The 13,262-nt window shown below is 41.0% G+C and overlaps 1 long non-coding RNA gene across 1 annotated transcript in view; it reads left to right on the top strand.

The window, feature by feature from the left end:
• The first annotated feature begins 10,572 nt into the window (after positions 1-10,572).
• Positions 10,573-13,262, top strand: part of LOC111731452 — a 6,697-nt gene continuing 4,007 nt past the window's right edge. Inside the window, exon 1 of the long non-coding RNA XR_002777143.1 lies at positions 10,573-10,717. This is a non-coding gene — a long non-coding RNA (uncharacterized LOC111731452). The remainder of the gene's footprint in view (positions 10,718-13,262) is intronic.

The raw sequence follows: 13,262 nt of genomic DNA, 5'->3' as shown, positions 1-13,262 counted from the left end.
CCACATATCCATTTTTGGACACTATTTAGCAGTAATATTCTCAAGAGGAGAAAGTGTTCTTTTTCCAGTCATGTTTCTAAGGTCTTAGGAAAGATTTTGATTGGCTTACTTTGGGTCAAATGTCTACCCTCTGAACCAATCACCATGGTCATCCACCCAAACCATATACATAAGGTGAATAGGGGTTTTCACTATCAGAATAACAGGGGAATGGATGCTGAGCAAGTAACAAGAAATGTCTACTGCCAAGGTCACATGCTGATGGCAAGGGTTTGGAATGTTGAGCGGAAGACTTGTGAAAAATAGAGATTTGTAATAGTCCTTTCAAAATAATATGGGAACTTAACTTTGCCAAGTAACAAAATTGACAGACAGAAACATTAAGAATCTACCTGAGGTTGCCTAAGTCAGCACAGACAAGATTTTGCCCAACAGTGCTTAGCTACTCAGGGGTAAATAAAAACAATAATATATATATATATATATATATATATATATATATGTGTGTGTGTGTGTGTGTGTGTGTGTGTGTTAGGCATTGCTCTCAGAGAGTGCATGTACTGCCTCATTCAACCCTCATAACAACTCCATGATAGTAATGTAAGGATCAAATTGTGCAGGAGCAGAGGAGGTAGATCATGCCACTGAGATTTCACTGATTGATGCAGTGAAAGTGAGAGCTATGAGGGGATCAAGACTTCATGAAAGCAAAGGATGAAAGTGGGGTTGGAAGAAGGCCAATGGATAGGGAGAGGAAGAAGTTGAGGCTCTAAAGGTCTCTCTGAGGTTGATTGGGCCTAGAAGTGAGAAAAAGACAGACTTGGAAGGACAGAAGGTTGTGGTCAGAAAGCAGACTATTAAGCTTGAGATTTTAGGGGGATTTCAGATTCACTTCTGCCTGATTTTTATTCCTATCACTAATATCCAAAAAATTCAGTCATAAAACTCATCTGGCTGAATCCAGCTTTAGATGAGTACTCAAGAGCAAGAAATTTAACTTTTCTGAGGCTCTTTTTTCTTCAGTTGTAAACTAGATATGATAAAATGCTTACATCATAGGTTGTGTGAAAATCAAGTGAATTGATGAACATAAGATGCCTACATTATACTATATCTGGTGTATAGTAGATGCTCAATCTACTATACACATTAAATTCACTTTTACAGTATTATCATCATCATTATCATTAGCTTTAAAGTTAGTGTTAAATTAGCTTTAAAGTTAATTAGTTTTAAAGTTAAGAGAAGCTTTAAAGAAATTGCGAGGGCAACATTCAGTGTTTCATTCATCATGTGTCCTTAATACTTAGCACGGAGTCTGACACACAGGAGGGATTCAATGAATGGAATTCAATGTGGAACCCAAGTTATCTGCTGCCTTCCATTTCCAGGGTCACCTACTCTAATATCTTTGGGGAAAAATATTTTTTTTTCTCATATCTGCTACTGATTCAGTTCGCCTCGAAACCTGCTTCTTTGCCTGACTCCAATGAACAAGTATTTACTGAGACCTGCTTTGTGTCTGGCCTTATGCTAGAAACTGAGGATATTAATGGTGTCCAAACAGACAAGGTCTTTGCTCTCATAGAGCTTACAACCAGAGGGGAAGCAGACTTAATGAAATAATCTTATAAATAAATATAATATTATAACTATGATACATGCTACTCAGGAGAGGCTATCAAGAGGAGACTGACCTTGTCAGGGAGGTCAGGGAAAGTTTCTCTGTATAAATGATAATTGAGCTGAGGATGAGAAAACAATGACAAAAAAAGGAATAAAAGAGCTCCCTAAGCAAAGAGAACAGCATATGCAAAGTCTCTGTAAGAAGGAGCATATTAAGAATAAGACCTGTGTGGTTAGAGCAGAGAGATACAGAGAGTGTATTATGCTGGCTGATGCTGGAAAGGAAAGTGATGGTTGGAGTACACGGGGCCCAGAATTCTATTTATTCTCCCACTGGTCACCACATAGAACTACAGGACATCATTTTTCTTGATTAAGTGCTGGTCCTAGCCAAAGAGAAATGAAGAAAAAGCCTTACTTTACCCTCTCCCTTAATTCTCCATTCACCACTAGCCTAATACTGCTGTGGAGTGTAGAATTTTGATAGAAAGTTTGAGAGTAAGGCAAGGGAAAATATGGCGTAGTTCAGAAGAGGGGACAACTGAAACTTGAATAACAGACACCACTGGTCTTAAGATGTTCAAAGGCCACCTTTCACTCTAAAGCCAGCTAGGATGCTAAGCTAAGGCCATCTACTCTGGGTATCTATCCCTAGCAATGCAGTTGCAGTCATTATTCCTGCTGACGTTTGTTTGTTCTCTTTAAACTGCCCAAAGTCAGGTTCTTAAGCACAACTTCCACCACTACTGATGAAAGCAGAAAGGATATTCATGCATGAAGGCAGGTTTATTTCTCTGAGTTCATTTCTTCCATCACAATGAATGATCAAGAACTTCTAGGTTGGCTCACTGAAAACCAGTCAAATGACTTTGTACAATCAAATTTCTTTTAATTAAAAAAGAAAAACCTGCACCACTTAAAAATTCATTCATTTAACAAGTATTTATATAGCACTTAAAATGTGCCATTGGCTGTGCTGGTTCCTGACACACACACAAAGACGTGTTAAAGTATGGTCCTTGGCCTGGAAGTGCTCACAAGACAAATCAGTTCAGTAAAATATCTTGTGATGGTACTGTAACTGAGGTATAACTGTGTTTTGTGAGAACACAGAGGAGAATAATTCTCCCCGGGGAAGTGGGATGGAGGAAACTCACACAGAAGGTAACATTTGAGATGTGGTCTTGTAGAATGAATTGAAGTATTCCAGGAAGAGAAGGTACATTCCTGCTCAGAAACAACATGGGAAGACATGTTGGAAATTCCTTCTGGGAAGTTGAACCATGTGAGGCAGACAGACTTTATGGCCTTAGTAAAGCAATGATGTAACCAAATCAATTTCTTAAAATGGACTTCACAGCTCTGGAGATGCCATGTGACATCATAGCTGCTTTAAAAATTTTTTCCTGAGATGTCGTACACATTAGTCAAGAAAATTTCAGCCAGTTGTATTGGGTGTTTAGAAATGATTTTTACATTTCATCCAGCTTGGCGTTAGATAAACCAGTAATAGATTTCTAGACTTGCGGTTTGTTCACCTCCCGTTTACTGTGGTCCCAAGTCAGAGCACTGGATAGAAACCAGAAAATGACTTTCTTATACAAAATAAGGATGAGTTGGGTGGGCAGGCCCAGTAAAATGTAACCATGAAATCGATTTGGAAAGTCCAGTCAATTACTTGGTAATAATAAGAGCAACCATTTATTGAGTGACTATCATGTCGCTCACAAGTGAGCTTTGCTTATGTACATCTCTAACCTCATATCTTTTTGAGGAAAGTTTTGTCTCTAGGTTAGCCACAAGAAAACTGAATTTTATAGAAGTTAAGTAGCTTGCCCAGAGCACAGTGGTAAGGTGCAAGGATTATAATGCCACATGCCTGGGTTTGAAACTGGCTCTGCCACTCTCCTTGACCTCGGGAAATTTGCCTGACTTCTCTATGCCCAAGTTTCACCATCTTTAAAATGGGGTTACTATATCTAAGCACTTAGAAAAGTGAACATAATTTTTTTTTTTTTTTTGCTATCAGGATTATTTATGCCCAAATTAAAACCTCTCAGTAATCCATCGCTTCCAAGTATTAGTCAGTGTAAAATTCCTAGGTGAAGGCAAGTAGGAAGGGAATTGTGCCACAAAAATGACTACAATGCTTCCAAAATAACAGAGAATGATTTTAAATGAAGTCTTTATTTGCCTTCATGATTTGGGATAACGGAAGTATGACATTATTCTTAGGCTGTGTGGCTGTACTCAAAATTCAGCATGCTTGAAAATCACTTGTGAGACTTATTAAAACTTCAGATTTCTGAGCATATTCCTCCCCTCCCCATCTAAGATACTGGTTCAGGAGGTCTAAGGTGACTACTGAATTTTACTGTCATGTCTTACTTAAAGAGAGGAGGAAAAACATGTTTTTTCTCATTTTGTTTTTTCTTCTGTTAATTACATGAGCCACTAGTTAAAATCCCCTACTATTAACCTGAAGCCCATTTGGATTTCTGCAAATCCAAAGGTTAATTCTCTTGTTCTCTTGGCTCCAACACAATGCCTGGGTTCCCCAGGGTCCAGAATCCTCTATAAAACTCAGAATTATTTTGCCTTTCTCTAGGAATAGGGAAGTGGGACTGACTTCCAAACTTTTAGTCACTAAGAAATAACCACGGTGGTTCAACGTATCAAAAATTCAAGTATACTCTAGCAACATGAGAGGGATGGATCACAGTCTTCGATTTGTCTCTTTTTTATAAACAGGATAAGCACAAAATAGGAGAAATAAAATAAGAGGCTCAGAATATTTTTCTTCACCTTACTCTCTCAAAGAAACTTCTGGGGCAAGGAAGTTCTAACATTTTACAGAAATTATAAAGCATCAGAACTCACTTTCAGAGGGCATTCCAGAGCCTAGACAAAGCTGACTGGGAAGCCTGTCACCGGGTTTCTCCCCAGCCCAGTATACGGTAGACCTTTCCTCTGTGTCTTCCCATGCTGGGTCCTTGTGCACTGCACACTCCCTGGACTCAGTCCCACCCCCACCAGCACCCCAGGAGGAAACCCAGAATCTGCTCTATCCTGGTTGTCAATGTCCACTGGAAACTCTAGGCTGGGAGACAGCTCCTGGGCAGCCTGTTTTTGCTCTTTCCCAATCTGTTCAACTCAGTTTCCTGCTGGCAGGAGTGTTCTCTTCGTGCCAGCTTTAAACCACTGAGTGCCCTGGGCATGGGCCTGGTCTCTGGAGCTGCGCCGAGTGCTTGGCCCAGTGCTTGGCCTTCTGCCCAGGAGTTGTCAAGTGTCTGCACTGGGTATCTGTCCCTTTAGCTGCCTGTCCTCCAATCTTCTCCTTGGAACAGTGGGATAAGAAACATCCATCCTTGTCATTTTTCCAAGGCTACCCAAAAGATTCTTCATGCCCTTGTTAAGGGAATGGGCCCAGTGTGGTTGCAAAGACTGGCTGAATGAGAAGGGAGGGTGCTGGGACTTGTAAAGGCATTTAGGGATTCCTTCAGAACCCTCAAGTGATCACAAAACATTTTAAAGGATCTTTAGGGCCGTGGATTCTTCAGGAACCAGAACCTGAATGCAGTTTCAGCCTACAGGACTCTTCTAGAACCTCTCCAACCTTAAGATCCTTTGGCTAAATATAGACTTTCAGAAGGAAGGGGAAAAAAATCACAGCTAATTATAGTCCCTAAGAGCTTGCACGTGAAGGCCGAACCTGTCAAACTATACCACTAGGATATTATGCAGCCATTCAGCTGCTGCCTTCTGGGTGCTCCGGACAGGCCCTAGGAGGGTACACCACAGGAGGATGGTCTGAAGGGACAGGAAGAGCCAAGTGTGTGGAAGGGAGAACAAACCACCCATCCAGCTGGAGAAAAGAATGACAGGACGGGAGTCAGCGCTGGCGGCTCTTGCTAGGGTAGCCTTCTCACACCAGGTTCCCAAGCACAGAAATTTATGCCATATTTAAATCTCCAAAGTCGAATGGGTTCAGAAAATTGTAGGAAAGTAAACATACTGTTTAACCACTAGGTGGGTGGCCATCACATATGTTACATATCTGAAAATTTAAGTCAGAACAGCTTAAACCTTTCCATATCTAATTCCCAATAGTAGTTCCAAGCTGGGTTAGTATTTTTTTATTAACAAAACCAAAGCTGCTCTTTCCCCCTAAAAAAAAAGGCAGTATATAAATCTATACATGAAAAAATAATGCTTTGTTTTCAAAATTAAAAGCCAGAGAGCCAGATTTTTTTCTAATTTAGGATTCTTTGTTTGCATATGTAAACAGAAAGAGGTGCCCAGTCTGGTTTTTAGAAAGCAAGTTTAGTGTGCAGAATAGGCAGTGAGAACAATCTCATTTGTACCTTCACATACAGCAAATTTGGAAAGAAAAGCACCAGTGGACCAAAAAACATATCGAATACTAAATGTAATTGCCATGATGCCTTTGACGACAGCCACAATCAAAAGATACTCTAAACTTTAGACCCACAGTTTAGCAAACAGCTTCTTTTTCACATCTACTCATTATATAATAAGCCATGGTCATTTAGAGCACTATTTATCAAATTCTCACATTCACAATGATCTGGAGCTACTTTCCACATTACACTTTTAACGAGTCACTAAAAATTCTTTGGGTCACAAGAGTAAAATTAAACATCCTGTCATGGATAATGGTAAATGAAATTGCAATATGTAGTCCTGGGTATAAAGATTAGCTTCACTCCAAAGCATTTCCAAATCAAATAACTTCAAATGATAAACTTTTCTTTAATATTATTATGGTCAAAGAAATTCTATAATAACTTTAGGGAGAAAAAAACAACAAAATACACTTCTATGCAGTATAAAAATGTTAAAATTTTTTTATCCATAAAACAACAATTATTATTGGGGGTTTACTAACCTACTTAGGATTTTAGAATATTTACTGTCTAATCTTAGCATACTGCACTTTTTAGTTAAATACATAAAATTCATTATAATATCAACACAGATTTTTTTTTACAGTAGCAGCAGCACTCTTAAACATGTAAAAACATGTTATACGTTATAAAACAGCAATAGATTCCACATGCAGTCGAAGTAATCTCAGATTAAAATTGGCATCAAGTTCTAATAAACACATTCACCTACCAAATAGCACTAGAGATTGGACTGATTATTAAAAACAAAGAAGGGAAACAAGTAGGACACCAGACTATCATGTAGTATAGTGTGTGTGTGTGTGTGTGTGTGTGTGCATAACATATATTTTTTTCTGTATCTATAATCATATATATATATTTTTCTAATAGAAAATCCCAATCAGACCTATGGGAAGCAGAAACACTTCTCTCTTTCTCAAAACTGCTTTCATTTTGACCCAAATTTGCTGGCTTATTTGAAATGATTTTACCTTTCTCATTACAAATTCATTTGAAGTAAAACTGTAGAATCTTCAAATCTTTAGAGCATCAAAAATTATTTATCTTAAAAAAATAGATTCTGCCATTATTTAATTTTATATTCTATTTCATTCTTTTGTCATTCATTCATTTGGTGTTAAATTTTACAAATTTAGTCTAATGCCAATCAGTGATCTGCCTGGGAAACTTGCCTTAGCAGGCAGATGTCCAGATCAAAAAATAACCCATCTTCATAGAAGAAATATACACAAACATTTACACATCATACAAACTAAGGTTGAAATGGGTGGGGCCACTTGATGGACATCCATTTGTCACTTTCATTGGAAAATTTCATAGGCAGCTTCCAATACCCGCAGACAAATTTAGATGAATGGAAGCGCTGACTAACGATGCCATTATCTATATACCAAATATAAATGAAATCCTGAAAGTCCTGAGTCATTCACATGAGCTACTAAAATAACAAGGGAGGGGAACTCAGAATAATGATAACAAAATGTCTTGAGATGGAAATTAATAAAAAGAAATAGCAGTCAGATAAATAAAAAGATAATATATGCTTGGTTTCAGGAAAGAGATCTAAATCTAGTAAAGGGGCTAGTCTTATGAATTGCAAAAATTGCATTATGTACAATCCTTTTTAGCAATAAAATTATTTTAACCATTAGTAACTCAGAGTTGTTATTTTAGGAAAATGAAGTCAATACATTTGTTTTCCTGAGGCAGGCAGGGGCAGTATTGTGCTATTCATGAACTTCATTAATATTCATTAATTTTTAAAGCAGTTTGGTTAGCTTTGGCCATTATCTGTACAGATATTTTACCTTTAAATAAAAATAATTACAAGAATTTTATTATCTAAAAATGTAATAGCATGAAATTCAAAACCTATGTTTCCAGTAGAGGACAGTCTTTGTAGGAGGGTCTATGTTTTTCAGAAGGGTTTGTTTCAATCGAATTCCTGAGGTAAAAATCTAAAAATTATAGTGACTAAAATAACCTAAATGTAACCAAAAGTAAACTGAAAATACTTTTTTAAAAAATGTTCGAATTAATTTCCACTTAAAAGAATACCACAGTTGACCCAATTAGCTCTGCAAACGTATTTGGTTGTTTGACATTCTTTAGGATTTCACAGCAGACTATTTTCACTCGTCCAGCACCTTAGATCCCCAAAGATCCCAGTGCACATTTAGCGATATTTACCTTATGAAGTAACTAAATCCAGATGAGCATAGAGCTCACATCACTGTAAAAAGAAATTGTTTCCTCATGTTTACAGCTCCCATTCCGGGACTAGAAACTGAAAACTCTGAAAATGATCCTCGTGCAACCAGGAAATTGTGCACAGAAATGCAAAATAGTTTATTTGTAAATAAGCCCAGCCATAGTAACCATATGATACTGTGCTCCGCAGAAGTCCTCCAGCCTTTGTAAATCAGGCTCTCCACACTAGGACAGATTAACAACCAGGGCAAATAATTCATGCACATGGAGTTGGAAATGGAACCCTCCACATGTTCTTCTTGATTCATGTCCACACTGAGGTATAACAATGTTGAGTAGTACTTTCTGGAGAAAATAAATAAGTGAAAATTAAAATACCACCCAAAGAAGTCTGAATAATTCAGGGAAATATTTGAGGCATGGCCAAAGGGAAAATTAACTATAGCGAACAGCTAAACTTTCAAGAAAATAAGTCTCTTTGTGTGGATTTATTTATTTATTCACTTACTTACTTATTTTTTTAAAGGACTGCCTGCTCTATAACTGTATTTGAATCTATTTGATTTGTGTTTGTCAAAAGTACTGTCTAGTCCCTGAGAAACACCTCAGTGGCTTTCCTTTGGATTTTGTTTTTGGCTTTTTGGTTTTGTGTGTAAAGTAAACTGGCCCCTTAAGACTAGTACAATTTTCCTGTTTAGAGTAGTTTGAAAAATAGGAGAAAGCAGCTTGCTTCTTGTTATCAAAGATACATGACTACTGAAATAATTTTTCTAAAAACATGATTACTAACAGATGACCAACAAGAAAAGTAAATTCAGTACCTGGCTCTGTAATTGGGGTAAACCTGCCTCCCCACCCTCACAATATCATAGTGAGATAATAGGTAGCAGTCTCTTCAGAGATATTTATTCACTTTGACTTTTTGTTGAAGAGTAGAGAAGAATTTTGCTGCACCCACAAATGGACAGATTTCCAATTCAAGGTATCATGCTTTGGGTTGGCCACTCTAGGGGTAGTGAACTCTCTCAGCCGTCCATATCTGCCTTGACATTTCATGGGGAATACCGCAAACCTGTCTCTGATTTTCCTAGGTCTGAATGCAGTATGTGGCCTTCCAAACTAGACATAAAGTTAATGTTGGTGTTCTAGATCCTTCGTGAAAACCTGTGGCCCCCCAGTGGTATTACTTCATGAATGCCTAAGGTCACAACTCTGCAAGTCAGGCCTTGTCCTCTCTAGCAGTTTGAGCGGGACTGAACGTGTCTGGACGAAAGTACAGAATATAAAGTGTTAATCAAGAGTCCCCCAACACTGGGGGGCTGGGAGGACAGCAGGAGCATCTAAGCGCGGGGAGCAACTGGAAACCACAAACGCCCAAACTGGGTAGAGCTATTGAACTAAATCCGGAAACCCAGCTTAGGAAAGGGAGTCAGTTAAGTTTAGACCTAATGGTACAATCAAGATATCAGAACAGACCTATTAAAAACAGAAAAGGTGGTAATGACATCCCTGCCCTCAAAAGCAAGGATTTCTTTTATGTTGCAGTTGAAGCTTCGAAATACAGTTTATGACTCTAATGCCCTTTATTCCGAAACAACCCTGAGGTTTCTGTACAAATGTCCTGCAGGAGTGTAGACAGCCTCCCCCCACTCACCACCCACCCCCCGTCGCCAGCACACGCACGCCTTCGGCTTTGCCTCGCCACTACTTCAGGTAACCTTTGATGAGGGGTCGGGGGACGCAAATCAACAACCTTCGCCCCTGTCGGTGCATCCTGCAAACCCTCCGCAGCCAACAGGCTGTGGGACCAGTTCACTGCACTTCAGCCCCAGGCCCCTCCCCCGCTCCCCTGTGCCCATCACCAACCGCCCGCATGCCCCTACACAGCCCCTTCCCCTCTTCCTGTCCAGGGGGCCATCCCTTATCTCCCCCAGAAACCCGCGGGCGCTCTCCGCGCCCACCAGCAAATTCCTAACAGCCCCAGGCTTCCAGGAAAGCCAAAAAAAAAAAAAACCAAACCAAAAAAAAAAAAAAAAACACCATGACATCACGGGCAGGTTTATTTGGGTTTGTTTGTTTGCTTGTTGGCTCGATTAAATACTCGTGGAAGGTGAACGTACCCCACACAGGAGAAGTTTGATGTTGACAAACTTCTGGTGGCAGCGAGACTGTGTCAGCACAACTTCCGGGATAATGAGAGCTGCTTTGCAGGGAGCGCGGCAGCAGCGGCGGGAGGCGGCCGCAGGACGGAACAGCAAATGCTATTCAGCCCGAGCAGTTTCAAGCCGCCCGAGCTGGGGAATTACTGTAGTCGAGCTACGGCTCTTACCACCGGCGCTGGATCTGGGCGCGCGTTAGGGGGGGAAGCTGCAGGCACAGGGCGCCGAGAGGAGAGCTTTCAAGTTACTTTGCTCCATCTCTGCACCCGGCTGAGGCTTGCAGGCTGCGTGGTAACTACAAACATCTTGTTCCTTGCTTCTTTGGGCGGCCGCCTTGGAGCCAACCAACTTTTCTCTCCCCCCAAAACTCCCTCTTTGTTTCAAATAGGACTCTCCAAAATTTATTCTTGGGAAGACTGACAGCCGGGGTCAAGAAACAGCTGTTGAAGTTAATGTTTCTTCCTCCCACTTCGTCTGATGGCTGTGCCCTGCCAAGACAAAGTGAGAGGCACTGCCTGGTGGCTTCTTTAAACAGACATGCATTGAGCCCCCCAAAAGGGGGGCGGATTTTCCTGCTTAACATACAATCTGATCAGAAATGCAACAGCATGTGCCTTTCAACTTGTGCTGATTACTTGCCGAAAAGATGCTGCAGCTTTTAGTTTTGAACACTTTGAGCATTGGGGGAGGGGATGGCGGGAGAACTGGTTGACAGTTTCTACTTTTTGGTAAAAGGGCAAAAATTTTAAACCTTCCTCTAACCCATCACTCACCTTCTAAGAATGGTAGAATGGCCTGGTGGAGGGAGAAAAGAGTTGCATTCCTTCGCCAGGTTTAATTCACATTTCAAAATTCAATCATTATGTAGAACAGGGGCTTGCCTAGAGCTAGGCACATTGTTTTTCATTTGGAGTCTAAAGCCAAACCTTGATGGTGCTGCCAACTCTTGGTGGCTCCCAGTGGCTTTCTCCAGATTAGGCCTGCCTTCTCTTCCTTTCCCCAGTCCAACTCCTTGTTTGCCCAGAGGACATACTCTGGGAGAAACTACCCTGTTCTTTCTGCTGCTTTCTCCAGGATTAAGGCTGGTTTTAACATAGTCCTTCCTCAGCTCTGCTTTTTAGAGCGCCCGGTGGGCTGCTGATGGGCCCCTTGGGGTTGTCCTTCTAAGTCTCCATCTCCTGACTGAGCCCTCCCCAGGTGTCCAGCCTCCATAGTCTGAGGTAGGCTGATGGGAACTCTGTTCTTCCATATCAGAGAGTTTAACCACCCTTCCAACAAACCCATTCTCCATTGCGAATGCTCAGCTCTCTTGGCCTCTCTCAGACACAATCACATGAAGACATAAAAGGCTCTTCTTCCACATTACCAGGTTATCTCGTCACCACATCGCAATGCGGTGCCATCACAAAGTGATATTGCATCAGGCTCAAGGATATTTTAGGAAGCTCTGGAGCTGGGTCCAGCAAGCCTTCCATGCAGGCATCAGGCCTACGCTGCCAAATGAGGGCTGCAGAGCTGCCGGACAGGTGGCAGTGATGCTCTCTCTATTCTCAGCTCCATTACCCACTTACTCCCCCAACCCCCGAACCAGTCAGATTCGCTTGGTGGCTTCCCACGCCTCTCTTTGCCTTGCTTTCAGATGCTACCACCTTTATTTTTCTTCGTGTCTCTGCAAAATATTTTGGTCCACCTTCTGATGTTTTTCTGCCTATCATAGTCACTCGCTGAGGCCTTAATTAGTATTTGTTCTTATTAACTATAAATCAGCTGAGTTACACTTGGAGTTGCAGTGTCTGCCGCACATACAGCCTCCAACTTGGTTGTCTGCAGGCCTGTTTGACTGGGTGAACTTTTCTCATTCTTCAGACTCTGGATCACCCAGCAGGTTGGCACAATGGCAGTGGCCAAGAATCAGTGCACCACTCTCAGCAAGCGCCCCCTTCTCTGAGTCCTGCTAATGGAATCCAGCAGCCAATTGACTTAAATTCCTTCCGCTTTATTGTTCTCAGTCCTTAGGCCAATGCTCAGCATCTAGCAGGACTGTGAGGCAGACCTCCACTGATCCTAGAGTTGTAATTCCCCACTGCTGGCTCCTGCAGTTTTATTATGGCCTCTTTTTTTTTTTTTTCCCCTAAGATTGACAGACATAAACCTCCAGTGTGGAGGTCAGCAACAGCACCCTTAAAGGCTTCTTTGTGTGGAAATGTAACCTTAGGGCGAAGTCGGCCTGGCTCCAGGAAAGGCACATTACCCTGCTACAGGGAAGTACTGTGCTGGGACAAACCTCAGGATTTCTCCTTCTGGCTGGCTACCTGGGATCCTCCCAGGGACAATGCTTTCTTCCTCTAAGAATTTTTTTGTGGAAGGACTTTGAGAGATTGGGAATACTATAAGAGGAGGCCTGTAGTGGCTGTCCAGGGAACTCTTCATATAATCAGAGCGATCGGTGTCCTTCCTTCAGTGAGTGGATCTCTAAATGCAACCACAGGTCAGGGCGTTGTCCCCGGTGGGGTGGGAGGTGGCACCATTTGCTCTTCTTGTTGCTGATGCTACTACCATGCCCAAAAGGAATGTCTTTGAAATACTTAGAGGATCTATTTATGCAGGCGTTGGGTTAGACAAATTACTCTGGAAAGCGGGGTGAAAAGATACAGAATCTTAATTTATCATTCAGGATTAAAGTCAGATTTAAATCAGGTAGAATTATTAAGAGATTTAGAGCCAGTGTCTTTTTCCAAAAGAAGAAAGGACCAAAGAATCCTCTTTGTTGAAATATAATGATGTCAGGAATATAGCTTCTTGTGTTTGGAGTTTCTTTTTTTTCCTCTATTTTTTA

The sequence above is a fragment of the Pteropus vampyrus genome, unplaced genomic scaffold (assembly GCF_000151845.1).
Source record: "Pteropus vampyrus isolate Shadow unplaced genomic scaffold, Pvam_2.0 Scaffold11, whole genome shotgun sequence".
Taxonomy (NCBI): domain Eukaryota; kingdom Metazoa; phylum Chordata; class Mammalia; order Chiroptera; family Pteropodidae; genus Pteropus; species Pteropus vampyrus.
This window is presented reverse-complemented; position numbering and strand designations above follow the sequence as displayed.